The sequence below is a fragment of the Mustela nigripes genome, chromosome 1, assembly GCF_022355385.1.
Source record: "Mustela nigripes isolate SB6536 chromosome 1, MUSNIG.SB6536, whole genome shotgun sequence".
Classification (NCBI taxonomy): Eukaryota; Metazoa; Chordata; class Mammalia; order Carnivora; family Mustelidae; genus Mustela; species Mustela nigripes.
In genome coordinates, this window is record NC_081557.1 from 173,684,608 (window position 1) to 173,701,016 (window position 16,409).

General features: G+C 37.2%; 1 pseudogene; it reads right to left on the reverse strand.

Moving 5' to 3' along the window:
• Nucleotides 1-740: 740 nt before the first annotated feature.
• Nucleotides 741-900, reverse strand: LOC132008755 (U4 spliceosomal RNA; annotated as a pseudogene).
• Between the last annotated feature and the right edge of the window lie 15,509 nt (nucleotides 901-16,409).

Below are 16,409 nucleotides of genomic sequence, written 5' to 3' on the forward strand. Positions count from 1 at the left end.
TCCAAATGGAATTAATCTCCCTAAGAGCATTGGCCTAGCCCCTCAGAGTGAGCTATCCATTATTAATGAATGAATAAATGCACATGAATGATCACTGTATGACGAAAAAAAGTGGCAGATATAAAAATGAATCAGCCGTAGAAACTGAACCCAAAGATGTAGAAACTAATTCACCATTCTAGTGCCCAGCATCCAAACCTTCTTCATCTTTGGGGGGAGTTCCCAAGATATGTATTATTGGCAGGATGCAGAGTCCTCACCTTTTATTACAAGAGCAGAAGGGGAGAAATTACCTGTTTCTCTGCCCAATGGCAGCAGACATGTGGGCACATAACTTATGCCCAGCCAATCAAATGCTTCCACTTTGAACCCTGGAGGAGTGAGAACAGAAATGTATTTCAATCACATAACTTCTCTCAAGGATCCATCAGTGATGACTATTAAGGCATTTTCTGTTAAGCACAAATTTCTTGGAGTGATAATCCGATTTTCCAGATCCTTCTTGTCTATCATTAGGCTTATTAAGTAAGAGCTAAAATTAGAGTTCTATCCAGGAACCAAAAAAAAAAAAAAAAAAAAATGTGTTCTGTCCATATCTCCCTGTCCTTCTGACATAAGTTACCTGTGACATCCAATGCGTGAATCAGTCAAAAAAGAATTAGTGAGTTCAGCACATATATCTTTCTTTTAATCTAAAATCCAGATAACTGATATTATAATCACAAGATATATCTTTAAAATTTTATAAACATGCAAAAAAAATTTTTTTTGAACATCCTCTTCAAATGAGAAGAGCATTGTGAAGGTGTCACGGCAATAAACAATAAACATCTTTTCAATTAGCAATAATCGCGCCTCGGATAAACCTCATTGGCTACGATACTGCCACTGCGCAAAGCTGACAATAAACATCTTTTAACATTAAGAAGCCATATTTTTTTCTATCTCCTATAAATTCCACAAATGACTAAATAAATCAACAACAGCTAAGCAGTATACTTCTCTAACCTGTTTCAGGACATTGATTTTGGTATTTTATAGAAGTCTTTAAGTCATGAAGAGATAAGCAGGATATATAAATGTTCAAGTGTTTTGATTTAACTGTTTTATTGAAAATTCACCACTAACTCATTAAAGGAGAAGGCTGAAAGCCTAAAAGCAGTATTTTAAAAGGGTCTTTAGAGACCAATCATTTCTAATCTAAAACCACAGAATTTCCAGTTCAGTTCAATCAGGTGAATATAAAAATATCCCTTACTATTGGCTGGCCAACCCTTAACTCTATATTTTATGAGACACCATTCTTACAATTTTTTAAAAAGATTTTATTTATTTATAAGAGAGAGAGCACACACAAGCATCAGGAGTAGCAGGCAGAGGGAGGAGCAGGTTCTCTGCTGAGGAAGGAGCCCAATGTGGGGCTCCATCCCAGGACTCTGGGATCATGACCTGAGCCAAAGCAGACACTTAACCAACTGAGCCATCCAGGTGTCCCCCATTCTTAAAATTATAGCACAACAAAGCTACAGAAAAAAAGAATTCAGGAGGGGAAGGGTTAATTTAAGTTATAGGTTAATATAGGGCCATATTTCATATTAATAATGATATAAATAGAGTACTATTGTAACCCACCATTTATAGATCCTGTTAGTCTTATATTAGCCTTTGATTAAGAGTCTGATTCTAAGTCCAACATTAGTAACGAATGAATTATTAATGAATTAACACTTAAGGTGATTTTGGGGATAATATTTTTCATGAAAAATTTCTTCCATTGGTAGAGAGTGATTACAGAGTACTAGAAGTTAGATAAATAGATTATGGATAGAGATAGATGATGATGATAGATAGATATTCAGATAAATTGAAAGCTTTATGATATGGTACTGAAAATAACACTAATTTTCCTGGACATAATTTCCAGTATGATGAAAGTTGAAAAATACTTCAATATACAATTTCTGCTATTTATCTCAAGGCAACAGGAAACCACTGAATGGTCTCCAGTATAAAGACAGTTTAAGTCATGCCATTACTTATTAAGTTGTATAAAGCACAGGTCAGCAGCATATAATACACCTACAAAAGTAATTACTGGTCTTGGTTTGCAACACTTCAGGGTTTCTCTACTTATCTTGAAGAGTGTCATAAAATTATCCAAACAAAATTATCATCTTTGATTTTTTTAAATAAGCCTTAAGACTTTCCAAAAGAACTCAGGGAATATAACAAAGTAAATAATGAGATATTGCCACTCAAAATTGCAGGAAATCAACAATCTTTGCCTATAATAACTAAAGAGATTGATGGCTAAAGTCAAGGAAATTACTCCAAAAATTCTATGGAGAGATTACTTGTCTGGTGCTATAGCTCCATCCAGTGGCAGTTAATGCTAACCTGGGCCATGAGGATTACAGCCAAATACTAGAGCAAGAGAAGAAAGATATTCTCGGTGGAAATGAGTGTTCTGCAAATCATCAGGTCCCAATCACACTAGGACAGCCTTGTACCAACATGAATTATTTCACAGTATTCAGAGTCTCAAAGCCTCAAGAACACCTAAAATGAGGAAATTAAATCGTTCAAGACATCACAGTTATGTCTACAATGTGTAAAGAATCCAGTGGAAAGTGAAAAATTAGGTTAACTGTCCAAATATTTGACTGCATAAGAACCCTGAGGCTGACTTCTCCACTCTATTCCTGAGTAACATATGTATTTCTGAGATTAGAATCTAACTAAGCATTTTTTCTTTCACTGTTTTCTCTGATTTCCACGACATTTCTTGTGAAATGTTTTGCTATTTGGTATGTAACTTCAATGTAAAAAAATTTATCTGCCAGGTCACAGCTGTATCCCAGCCTCAAAACAGTGCCTGTCTCTCATTATATTTTGAATACATATTTATTGAATTAATGAAGAAATGTGATTCTTCTAAAGATACTTTAGAGATGTGGTCATTTACTTTTTATGTTCATAAAAACCTTTGAGAGTCTGATAAAAGCAATAAACTCTCCCTCCCAAAATATGCATATATAATTGTGCATACAGTTTCAAGGGTTTCTTGGACGCTGTCACTCATGTTTATGGGCCAAAGTTTAAGAAGCTCTGCTCTAAAAAGAACTTTAAGATCAACTTCATAATTGGGAAATTGAGATGATCTATTGAATGCATTATTTTTGCCTGCATTGCTTCAATGATTAATTGTCTCAGATCCTGGTCTGAGAAGAGCTGGACTTGCTGGACTTGCTGGTGATGAAATTAAAATTAATGGGGAAATTGGGGTGCCTGTGTAGCATAGTAGTTAAGCGACCGGCTCTTGGTTTCAACTCAGATCGTGATCTCAGAGTTGTGAGATGGAGCCCAGAGTCTGGTTCTGTATAGAGCACGGAAAATGCTAAAGTTTCTCTCTCCCTCTACCTCCACCTCTCTCTCGCTCACTCAAACGAATACATAAATCTTTAAAAATATTAATGGAGAAAAACTGGTTCTATTTGAAAGTCATACTGAACACCAAAAAAATGGAACAGAGAAAAAAAGATTAATCTGATAGATTTATAGAACATTCATTCTATGTTTGTCCCCCACCCCACTGAAACACACACACACACACACACACACACACACACATTCTTCACTGGGATGTGTCCAAAATGATCTGAATAATCTACAGCCTGAGAAGAATGAGATTCACCAGATCCAAGGACCCTAAAGAATGCACTCCTGGGATTTTACCCCCATCTTGGCGAAGTGTCAAGTCCGTGCCCAGACACTTCCCCACAAGGCAATAATTCTGTTGCTCAAAATGCCTTGAAACCAAGAGAGTACCAGGCTCTGGGCCCTGAAATCTTTCCTGCACCAGTAGTTGTACAACCTCCCTTTCCGGTGCCCTAGGTTCTGCAACATTTTCACACCTGTACTTTTGTTGTAGAATATAAGAATCTTCCAATTATTTTCTCACAGAGTGTTTCTGTGAGCAGAGCTGGTACTGGTTCTCAACCCTGGGGGTTGCTTAGGTGAAATTTAAAACTGGCCCCCATATACAGAAGGCAGGGAGAGATTAAAGAAAGAGGCGGGGCACTCCAGTTTGGTGGATGGCAAGTTGCAGCAAGGGAACAGCCCTCTGCACCAGTGTGCCAGAATCTTAAAAGCTTATATTATTAGAAGGCTTAACAGGGTTCAGGCAAAAATATAGTCCAGATGGTTTAACAATACATTACTCTCTCAAGGATGCATCCTTTGAGCTAGTATGGGAATCGTAGATAGAACATACATTCCAAGGACAAGGGAGGGAGTAAGATGCCTCTGATTGCCTGGGTCCTGCTTGTGGGTCAGCTGGTAGTCACAGCCTCTTGATGACTTCCTCCAAACCTAGCCGAGCTCATGACAGCACCTACTTTAATTCATTTGAAACATTTATTGATACCTCCTATGTCCCAGACTCTACTAACCACAGTGGAAATGGGGTGGGGGGGAAGCCCAGCAATTGCTGAGAGAATAAAAAACATACACTTATATAAAAATTTGTTCATAGTGTTATTGTTCATAACAGCCAAAAAGTGGAAAGAACCCAAATGACCATGATCTAATGAATGGCCAAACAAAATGGGTTGAATTGCTAAACTACTTCATGCGATAAAATACTTATTCAGCCATAAAAAGGAATGTGTTGACATAAGCTACACAACATAGATGAATCTTAAAAACATTATGCTAGGTGAAAGAAGCCAAACATAGAAGACCAAATGTTGTTTGATAACATTTGTATGAAATGTACAGAATAGGAAAATCCATAGGGACAGATAATAGATTAGCAGTTTCCAGAAAAAGTTAAAAAGAAGGAATTGGAACTAACGGCTACTAAATACCGGATTTAGGGGAGGGGGATAGAGAAGTTCCAGAAATAGATCATGTTGATGGTTGCAAAGCATAGTAAATACACTAAAGACAACCAAAGTGTATGCTTTAAAGTGGTGAACTCTATGCTGTATGAAATAAATCTCAATTTTTTAAACGTTATTTTAAAAAGTCAAGCAGCCACTAAGCAACTCTGGTGAGGATAGTAATTGAAAAGGGGCACACAGGGGGTTTGAGGGATCTGGCTGTGTTTTCTTTCTTGATTTGGGTGGTGGTCATCATGTTTGCTTTAAGATAGTTTATTAAGCCATGCATTTGTTTTATGTATAATTCTGAATGTATGCCATAATTCACAATAGAATTTTTTAAGAGAAAGTAGGAGACATTAAATAATATCTCTGTGGTATTATTTCCAAAAAGAAATTAAAGTAACAAAATTAACATAGAATTTTATTTCTTTGGAAGTTATATAAAGGAATATATATTTAAAACTGAATTTTTATACATACTATATGTATCAGTATCATTATATATTCATATACTTCAAATAGGTCTCTTAGTAGATGTGCATTGTTGAGGAACCTCCTTTCTGGCCTCAATGCTGACCACCTTGTGCCCTTTGATCACTGAGGCTTCGCTCCCAACATGCTTCCAGTTCTTTGTATTCAACCATCAACAGACCGTTCCCCTGTCAGAAGTATTTTCCACCCTGTCCCTTTCTATCCCCTATTCTTTCTTGCATGCCTCTTACCCTTCCCTTATAGCTTCACATTATTGTCTCACAGCACTCTATGCTTCTCCTTCATAGCACTTAGCAAAATTGAAGTTGACTATCTGTGCAAGTGTTTATCTAATACTTCTTGCATCTACTAAACTGTAAGCACCATGAAAACAACAAGCATTAATGTCTGATTTGCTACTGTATCCCAGCATCTAGCCTGGTACATGGTACATAATAAATGAAGGAAGGAATGAGTGGAGTTTTATGTATTTATTCCCTTAAGTTAAAACTTAAGAAATTTTATGATGAATGTAGATGCCAAATAAGACAGCTGACATACATAGTTAGCCCAGGACAGTGTCAGACTCCATAAATATTTATTGCTTAATAAATATTGAACAATATTATTATGAGTCAATAGTTGGCCATACGGTCGTGAAACATTTACTGTAAGTTGAAACTATTCTTAATCTCTCCTGAAATACTGAATTTCCATAAATAAGAAGAAAATTTAAAAGTAAGTTCTCTGTTTTAATATCTGTGCCATTTAATAAAAATTCTATAGCAATGAAACCATTATGGCCCATATCACTGGCTTGGAATGTTATATTTGGTCACATCTTGTATTTTCCACTGAATAGCTTTCCCACCACCTGCCTTCATTAATTGAAGGCCAATTAACTCTCTCTTGAGAGCTACCTTTCCCACTTTGCCAGAGGCTTACTCATTCTAAATGCCCGCAGAAAACAAGCTTCCTTAACCCAACACACCTGTTGTTTCTGTCACTGCCACAAGATGTCACTGTTGAAAACCAGGTCTTCCCAATCTGAGGGATACATGTCTTCTCTAACCTGTCACAAAACCCTTACAATCCTAGTCCCTGAATAAATCCACACTTGAATATAAATTCACAGCTCTTTAATATCCTATTCAGGTGCTCGATTTTTCCCCCCAAGTTATGACAGTGAAGCCAGAGTGGCTGAGTCTAAGGGATTTACAGTCTCAACTACATAAAATGTCACAACTAGCCAGCTTGTGACCGGCAAATCAGGTGCCTCCAGTTAAAATACGTCTCCTGGATACGTTTTGTTAATCCACATTCTTTGAAAAATCACAGAAGGTTTTTCACACAAATGAGCAGGATGTGGGGGGCTTGGGTGGTTCAGTCGGTTAGGCCTCTACCTTCAGCTCAGGTCATGTTCCTGGGGTCCTGGAATCGAGCTCCACATCGGGCTCCCAGCTCAGCAGGAAGCCTGCTTCTCCCTCTCCCTCCGTCCTCCCCCTGCTTGTGCTCCCTCTCTCTCTCTCTCTCTCAAATAAATAAATATTTTTTTTTTAAATAAGAAGAAAGAAAGGAAGGAAGGAAGGAAGGAAGGAAGGAAGGAAGGAAGAAAGAAAGAAAGAAAGAAAGAAAGAAAGAAAGAAAGAAAGAAAGAAAGAAAGAAAGAAAGAAAGAAAAAAGAGAGAGCAGGATTTCCAGTGTCTCTTTAATAATATTGCAATATTGAGCTCTTACCTGACACAGGGGCAACTTTCTAGAGATGAGTTGCAGGTACCGCTTTCCAACTCCTCCATGCCAGATTACACAAGGCACACACTTCACTACAGTCTTATCCACTCCAAATTCATTCTTTGATACTGGCTGTTACCTGCCACTGAATTTATGATGCCTGTTTTAGGCCCTGGTGTTTATCCAAGATGGATAGTATTATCAATGTCAGTCAGTGCCACATTTTCCCATCAGAGAAGTCTCCAAGGCTCTTCCTCCCACAAGACTCATTGACTCCCCCACTCAAACATCCAGCAGCAAACTGAAGACAAGGCCAGCTAAATAATTTGCTAAAGCTCAGTGCAGAAGGAAAATGCGGGACCTCTTGTTCAAAAGGCAGGGGGGGAAAATGACAATAAAAATACTACACTATAAAACATTTTCTTTTGTTCTACTGTCCTTCTCTCACAGTGCCATGGTGGCTTTTATGTGCTATTTACTGGCATGTTCCCTCAGACATGGGAATACTTACAGTACAAGTGCAGACCCTCATTGGTATCCAAGGATCCCACCTGTGATTCTCTGCATATGGCCCACCAACAACAGGATTCCTCTCCCTGTAGCTGCCAGGTGCCTGCCACAGCCTTGGGCATGGAAGACATCTCCCCTTCTCGTGGCCCTGCTGTCCCAGTCCGTGGTGGATAGGCAACCATCAGGGACCTATAACATCCATGCCATAATGCATTTGGTACTTGGATGAACTGGGCAAAAGACTCTCCCCCAGCAGTTCACCCACCAAATATACCATGGAGTTGCCAGCCCAGGGAAAGGAGGTCTACCACTTTGTCCTGCTTCCAGATGGTATGAGGCATAAGCTGACCATGAAGTTCCCATGTTTGCTCAAATGCCACTACTGAGGCCAAAAAGGGACAATAGAATGCTACCTACAGCATCCCCCCAACCTCCTCTTCGCCAAGCCAAGCTGGTTGCCACCTTGCAGAGGGCTACAGCTGTCAGGAAATGCAGACAGGGGCAGAAGGCTGAGCGTGGCCAGGGTGTCAAGGACTGGGGAGCCCATAGCTATGAACCCAAGTTGGGGAAGGGATAGAAGGGACCAGGAGTAAGCTGGGACTCCAGTTCCCCAACACATACGCCTTTGTGCCATCATACTCATGTACAAAATACAAATTCTAAGAGAAAATTATTAAGAATTTCATAATAGCTACAGAGCATCAGGCCCCAAATGTGGGGCACTTCTGAGCAGGAGATGTATGATTGCACTGTTCCCACACCGGTGAAGCCAGCTCTCTGCCAGCAGACCATGGAATTTGAAGAGAAGTATCTTTGTCAAGCCACAAAAAGTTTGTTACACTTTCCCTCTAGGGCCATGGGAGCCTACTCTTTATGTATCATAAACTAGTAGTGTACAGAGGTACTCATGTCTCTAGGAAAATCTGTTTCAAGGAAGGTGATTTCCTCTATCCACCTAGCCATAGAGGTAGCTGCCAGCTTTTTACCAAAAACAGAATAATAATAATAAAAACAACAACAACAATAAGTTCTGTATCACCAAGCACTGTAGTTAGGAAAAGCATATGCTCTAAGAAATTGAAACTTTTTGAGGAAAGCAATTAAATCATTAGTAGGCTAAAATAGCAACAATAATGCTAAACACATAGACAACAGCCACTTCAATGGTATCTCAATAAAAGCAAGGATTTCACAAGCACATTTGTATTCATTCGGATGTGATTACTGCTCTTCACTTTTAACTGAATTTGGTAGAAAAGAGAATATAAATGCATATTTTTTTCAAGTGTGAGAAGAGAAAACGGTCCTCCACATTCCATCTCCCTGCCCCCCAGAGGGTGCCTTAAGTCCTTGGAATTTTCTACATGATAACAATGATAAAGTTGTCTCAGTATTCATAACAAACCCTTTCCCACCACACCTGAGTACATGTTAATGAAGTGACCTTTGGAAAGGGCCTAAGGCTGGGGGCTGACTGTGGAGAGAACCAACCATGTGATTAGAGCTTGAAACTTTCAGTTCTATCCCCAGATCTCTGGGAAGGGAAGGAAAGCTGGAGATTGAGTTAAATACCAATGGCCAATGATTTAGTCAATTGTGCCTATGTAATGAAGCCTCCATAAAAACCCAGAAGGACAAGGTTCAAAGCACTTCCAGGTTAAAGAAACGGACTTTCCACATGCCACCTTGCTAGGTCCCAAACTCCATGAAAACAGAAGTTCCTTTGTTTAGAACCTCACCCTATTTATCTCTTTACCTGGCTATTAATTCATGTCCTTTGCCACCCTATGTAATAAACTAGTAATCTAGCAAGTAAACTGGTTTCCTGAGTTCTGTGAGTCACTCTAGCAAGTTAATCAAACCCCAGGAGAAGGTAATGGGAATCCCTGATTTATAGGGTAACAATCTGGGCTTGTAATTGGCATCTGAGGTAGAGGACAGTCTTGTGGAATTGAGCCACTAATCTGTGGGATCTGATCAAATCTCTGGACAGACGGTGTCAGAACTGAGTTCTGTTGGACATCCAGCTGCTTGGTGGTGTAGGAAATCCCACACCCAGCCAACCATCCCACACTGTAATTGGTGACCAGAATCATGATATAGTATGTTTTATTATAAGTTATCAAGTCATATTGGTCAAAGTTTTCTGATGATCATCAAAAAACAAATATTAATTGGGTTATGGACATTGGGGAGGGTATGTGCTATGGTGAGTGTTGGGACAGACATGTACCCATGGGGCAAATAATACATTATATGTTAATAAAAATAATTAATTAAAAAATCTTAAAATAAACAACCTACAGCTTAATGAAGAGGCTCAGCTTTACTTCTTAATTAAACAAGGGCTGGTAAGGAGCAGAGAGAATTCTTTTTCTTTCTTCGTCTCACCTCTTTTCTCTTTCCATCTATACACATTACATTTCAAATATCTCTGAACTTCACCACATTTTCTCTTTTCTCCACAACATTATTTTAGTATGTTTAATAGGAAGCGTATCTGACTATGACCTTGATTCATATGATTTGAATTTAATGCTCTATTTATTTTGTAATGTCAAAATTGAGGTTATTATGGTTTCTATGGTATTTTCTATGGTATTCTGATACTTATGTATCAGGCTATAGCATGTGTTGGTCACTGGCTCAGGTTGTAGCAATAAGGATACTAGAGAAACAAAAAAGTATATTAATTTTATAAGAAATAAATCATTGTGAAAACATTCAATTTTATTTCATGGTCTGTTTATTATTTTAAAATTCCCTTCCATAATGTCAATGGCTTTAATTTTAATATCTGAATGTTTACAATACACAAATGGTTTTGTGACTATTCCAATAATAAGAAAACTAACATTAAATGAACATAAAAGGGAAAATTTTGCTGTCTACTACTTTGGAGGATTATCTTATCAATATGCTTAATCTAATTAGTATATGATTATGTGACTCTCTGCCACTGTTTCTTTGCTATTTTGGGGGGGAAAATTCCTTTCAAATCCTAGCTTCAAAGAGCTTTGATAGGTCTTCAGGGCTTCAGTATACTTTAGTATACTTTAGTATACTTTAGTAATTCTGACCTCCTCGATTCCAGAGGCTTCCACACACTTGAACAAACCTCTTCCATGGCCCCACATTGAAATTTGTCTTCAACCAATGCTAATGCTTAACTCCAAAATACCTCTGACTACAGGTTTCTATCATACCAGCTCTCTCATTGCTCCCCCACTTTTAGTCTTAGACTACGTGCCCTTGACTTGTCCATTGACCCTGCTGGCCTCATATCCTTCCCTATCTAAATTGAACCCTGTGGTTTATCTCTTGATGACCATTTCTCTCCACCTAGTTTAACTCCCTAGATTTTGTGTCTAATTTCATAAGAACTTCAACACAATTTATAAATTTTTTACTAGTCCTTTGTTTTCTCCTTCATGTATATACTTAACATTCACCTGTGCTTCTACTCTCACCCTAACCTCCTCATTTTCCACAGATGGTCTTGCCTTATATGCCACTGCATAAGTTAAGTCTGAATCATCTTCCTCCTTTGCTTCATGCTCAGAGAAAGGGCATGGTTAATTCTCTACCCTAATCATCACCTCCTGCCTCCCCAAATTTCCACTTCCTTGTAGACCTTGCTCCAACTATTTCTATGTATCTCTCCTGAATGTTCATCCTCTTTCTCTCTACTAGGTCTTTTTTTTTTTTTTTCAGATTATAGTATGCCCAACTTTCAGCCATTTTCTTAAACAATTCAACAAAAAACGTCTTCTCCTGATCCCATAGTCATGACACTTTTTCCTACCTAATGCATCTTACTTATCTTCACCTCATTAAATCCAAATTACAGTGCATGTATAAATTTCTTAAGAGAAATCATTCTTGCTGCCCAAGACTGATCATTTCCTTTGTCAAACACTTTCAATAAACTGTGTTCCCTTCACACAATTCATAATTATATATAATTTAGCATGATTCATTTATAAATTTTCCTCCTTACCACTCTCAAAACTTTGGGAGAACAGGCATGTGTCTGTTTTTTTGTTTGTCTTTTTCTACATAAGAATTTATTATTTTTACATTATAATATTTTTGTTTCCAGTAAAAATTTATTTTTTTGTTTTTCTTTTTTTATATATTAGTCACTATACAGTACATCATCAGTTTTTGATGTAGTATTCCATCATTCATAATTTTGATAAACATTGTCCCTCCAATATATTACATAGAACCTAGAATGTATTTGGCGTTCAATAAATGTTTATAAAGGAATGGATAAGTTCATTGACTATTTCTCATACATCCCTCTTTTAAAAGCATATCATAGCTCCTTAATCCAGAAAAACTAATATGAGTCTTTCAGTTAAAACAAAACACCTAGTTTTTTCTTCATATTGGCAATGCTAAAAAAGACAGAGCATATGTAGAGAAAAAAAAAGTCATTGGCTTGGGAAATGGTAAGCCAATTCTCTGCCATTGTGGGAAATGAAGTTTTTGAAGTTTCTTTCTTCCTCTGAACCATTTCACTTTCATATTATTGCCCACTAAAGTCATTAATTGACTATTTCTAAAGGAAAACTTTGAAAATTTTTGCTTTGGGCGCCTGGGTGGCTCAGTCGTTAAGTGTTTGCCTTCAGCTCAGGTCATGATCCCTGAAGATCCAGGTCCAGGGATCAAGTCCCAAACTGGGCTCCCTGCTCAGCAGGAAGCCTGTTTCTCCCTCTCCCACTCCCACTGCTTATATTCCCTCTCTCACTGTGTCTCTCTCTATCAAATAAATAAAATAAAATCTTAAAATTTGTTTTTTGTTTTATATATCTACAAATATTTTGAAATCTCTCCCATTTATTAAATGCCTATGTGACAAATGTTAATTTGGCCTACTGATTTGTTTCAAGGCAATATACTGTGTAATAGATCATACATCCACAGTGATCTTCATTCCTGAATATGACTACTTCAATATGCCAGAGAAAAAGTTTTCTTTGACAGAAGGAAGATTAGCCAGCCCAACTTCAATTTCACATTAAAGTTAGGACTTTGATACCATTTAAGTCCCCTAATGAAAAGGTGAAGAATGTGGTATAAAAATATGATAATAGATTGTCTATTTTTAGTGAGAAATTTTAATAATCTATAAATAATTAATTTTTCATTGATTTTACATGTGCTTTTTTTCTAGAAGATATGATTTTGGTTCTTTCCCATAGAGGTTTAAATTTTGTCTTTTTCAATACTCTTCTATTCCTATAATGCAATGACCATCAAAGTATCTGCCTTGGATTTGTCTAAAATAAAGGACGAAAAAATAATCTTTAAAAATGTTGTATTATGAATTTACCAAAATAAAACTGCTATCAGAGAAAATGTATTCCTCGTCCTCTCTTTATTATTTATTTATTTTCTTACATGAATACAAAGTAGTAGGCTTAGTTGGTCCTCCAAGAGTTCTACCATAGAATAAATTTAAGTTAAATTCCTGAGATAAGTTTTAGCTGGTATTTCTAGTTCTACAGACATGATCACGTAGACAGATGTCTAAACTAATAATAATATAAACCCTAAGGAAAACATTTAGCTAAACATATGTAGCTGGCCTATAGATAAAGAGTTCAATTATGTGTTACTATATTAAAAGTAATGCTACTAAGCAAAATAGAGTCCTCTTTTTAAGTCCTCATAGGTTAAGTCCTCATTGTGTTAAATTCTTGTTAAGTTTTGTGTCCAAAGGACTGATATTTACTAAGGCTTCCTGATGATATTTAGCAACAATGCTAACTGTAAGAAAGAGACATACCTCAGCAAAATATTTGGCTTATAAACATTTAGGGAATTAAAGAGTTTGTAATGGTTATTAACACAAAGGGATGCATAGCCAAGGAAAGGAAAATGAAGTAGGAACTATTAATGTTTCTCATAGTTAGCACATAAGCCCAAAATGTGGATTTAAATTATGGTGTATGCATGGATGTGTCTTTAAAGACACATTGTGGTGAAGCCAACATCAAAATAAGCTCAGAGCACTGGAGCACACCCCTTCTAGTGATAGCTATAGACCATTAACTTACTAACAAAGGTACCACCTCAACTTGCCTTGAAACTCCTAGCTTATGTCAAACAAGAGTCTTCTTTGAAGAGTGAAACCAGACAGTATATGTTGATGTGCAAAACTAATACTGTATGGTGATTCCTCAAAAATAAGTTAAACATAAAATTACCATATAGTTCAGGAATTCCAATTCTAAAATTGGGTATATAGAAAATAATTGAAAACAAAAACTCAAAGATATTTACACACCAATGTACAGCATTACTCAAATGACATTATTCACAATAGCTGAAAGATAGAAAGACCCAAATACCCATCAACAAATGCATAGATTTTAAAAAAGGGACACATTCATTCAATGGAATATCATTCCCCCTTAAAAAGGAATGAAATTATGAGACATGCTACAACATGGATGAAATTTAAAGAAGTGGTAAGTGAAATAAGTTGGTTGCAAAGGGACAAAGATAAATGATTCCATTTATATGAGGTATCTAGAGTAGGCAGATTCACAGAAACAGGGAATAGAATAACAGATGCTAGGGAAGGGGAGAGGAGAAGGAGCTGTTGTTTAATGGATACAAAGTTTCAATTTGGAAGATAAGAAAGTTCTGGGGATGGATGATGGTGATGGTTGCACAACAATATGAGTGTACTTAATGTCACTGAATAGTACACTGAAAAATGATTAAATGGTAAATTGTATGTTGTATATATTTTGCCATTTTTTAAATCTCATAAAATAGATGTTAGGCATATACCACTTAGAAAATTCAGATAAGCAAAAAGTTCTTATAATTTTACCAATTTCATATAAGTACTGTTAACATTATGGGGGGGACCCTAATATTAACGATTATGCTGAATGTGACATGACTATTCACACCCCTTAAGGAAAAAGTAGAACAGTTTAAGCAAAACCAAGTTGAAATGGATCTTAAAATGCATCTTTTACATATGAAAAACAGAAACAGAATCCCAGAACATCTGAAGAGCTTCCTCCAACTTCATAGAATTCAAAATACAACTTGACTCTTAGCTAATATCCATTAACAAAAAATATCTGTTGCATGAATATTTTATCCTACCTGCAAAAAAGGTAATTGAAGAGTACCTGGGTAGTTCAGTGGGTTAAGCATCAGACTCTTGACTTCCGCTCAGGTCATGATCTCAGGGTCAAGAGATCAAGCCCCATACAGACTCTACACTCAGCACAGAGTCCACTTGAGATTCTCTTCCTCTGCCCCTCCCACACTTGCATGTGCCCAAGCTCTCTCACTCTCTAAAATAAATAAATATATCTTTTAAAAAAAGTTGAGTCCTAAACAAACTAAATCTATCCACATCCATGGTAATCAATGTGTTTCAAAATTAGAATCTTGCTGAATAGATACAGACAACACAAGGCTTTAGCACTTTAATAATTAGCAGACAGAAAGGTTGTTGAGAGGATAAGTAGAATGACATCAGAGCTTTAGTAGGTATATGAGTACCAGAAATGATGTACATTTGAGTCCAACATGATTATTACTGCTTTGTGTTTTCATCTCTTTTTTCCCTATACATATTGATTACTCATTATCAGATGGTTTCTCAAAAGCTTCAAAGTTAATCTTTGGTGTTGAAAGGGAAATTGATTGACACACTAAACATGAGCCATGGCCCTGACTCAATACCTCATGTGGACTCACTGGAACAAGAGGAAAAATCTACTTGATCTAGGACAGGGCCCTGGAAATTCAACATGGCTTGAATTTTAAATAAATATAAATACACACTCTATGAATGCACCAAAGTTGAGATTTATTAAGAGTATGTTTTTAGGGTGCCTGAATCACTCAGCTGAGTGACCTGGGATAAAGTCCGGCATCTGGCTCCCTGCTCAGTGGGGAGTCTTCTTCTCCCTGTCCCTCTGCTCCTCCCCCTGCTTGTTCTCTCTCTCTCTCTGTCAAATAAATAAATAAAATCTTTAAAAAAAAAAAAAAGAGTATTGTTTTTATTACCCACATGGTCAAAAAAAGAGTGTAGGTTTTTTAAGTAAACACACCGCATTACTTACCTCACAAACTCACCCAACCTGTTTTTTGTTGTGTGGATAATCCCATTCACATTTCTCTCTCTCTTTTTTTAAGATTTTATTTATTTATCGGGGGGGGGGGGGGGCGGTGAGGCGAGGCAGAGGGAGAAGCAAACTCCCCACTGAGCAGGGAGTCCAATTCAGGGCTCCATCCCAGGACCCTGAGATCATGACCTGAGCTGAAGGCAGACGCTTAACCAACTGAGCCACCCAGATGCCCCTTTTTATATTTCATATCCCAGAGAAAGACTAAGTAATTTGTTACTTAAAAAAAACCCACCCCTCTCAAAAACAAACAAAATATCATGGTGACATTTCTTGGTAAGGCCCCCAACATTCTTAAGGTATAAGAGAATACAATAGTAACTTATCCAGAAAGGGAATGTGCACTCTTTCAGTGATCCTTGACCTCATTTGTGACTGTTTCCTCCTTCCCTGAATGCTTATCATCCCCATGACCCCAAAGGAGAAATGATTCATCCCCTCAAAGATGAACTTTTCAGGGTATTTATTATTTGAGATTTGGCTGGCTCACACATACAATGGAATGTTTTGTTTTTCTTCCTTTGATTTGTTTTATTCAGAGGTTCCTGATCATAATCTTTTTCACCTCCCATGACTCACATGCTTTTCCTTAGGAAGAAATGCTCTTCCTCAAACACCACTTCCTTGATGAGCACCCATG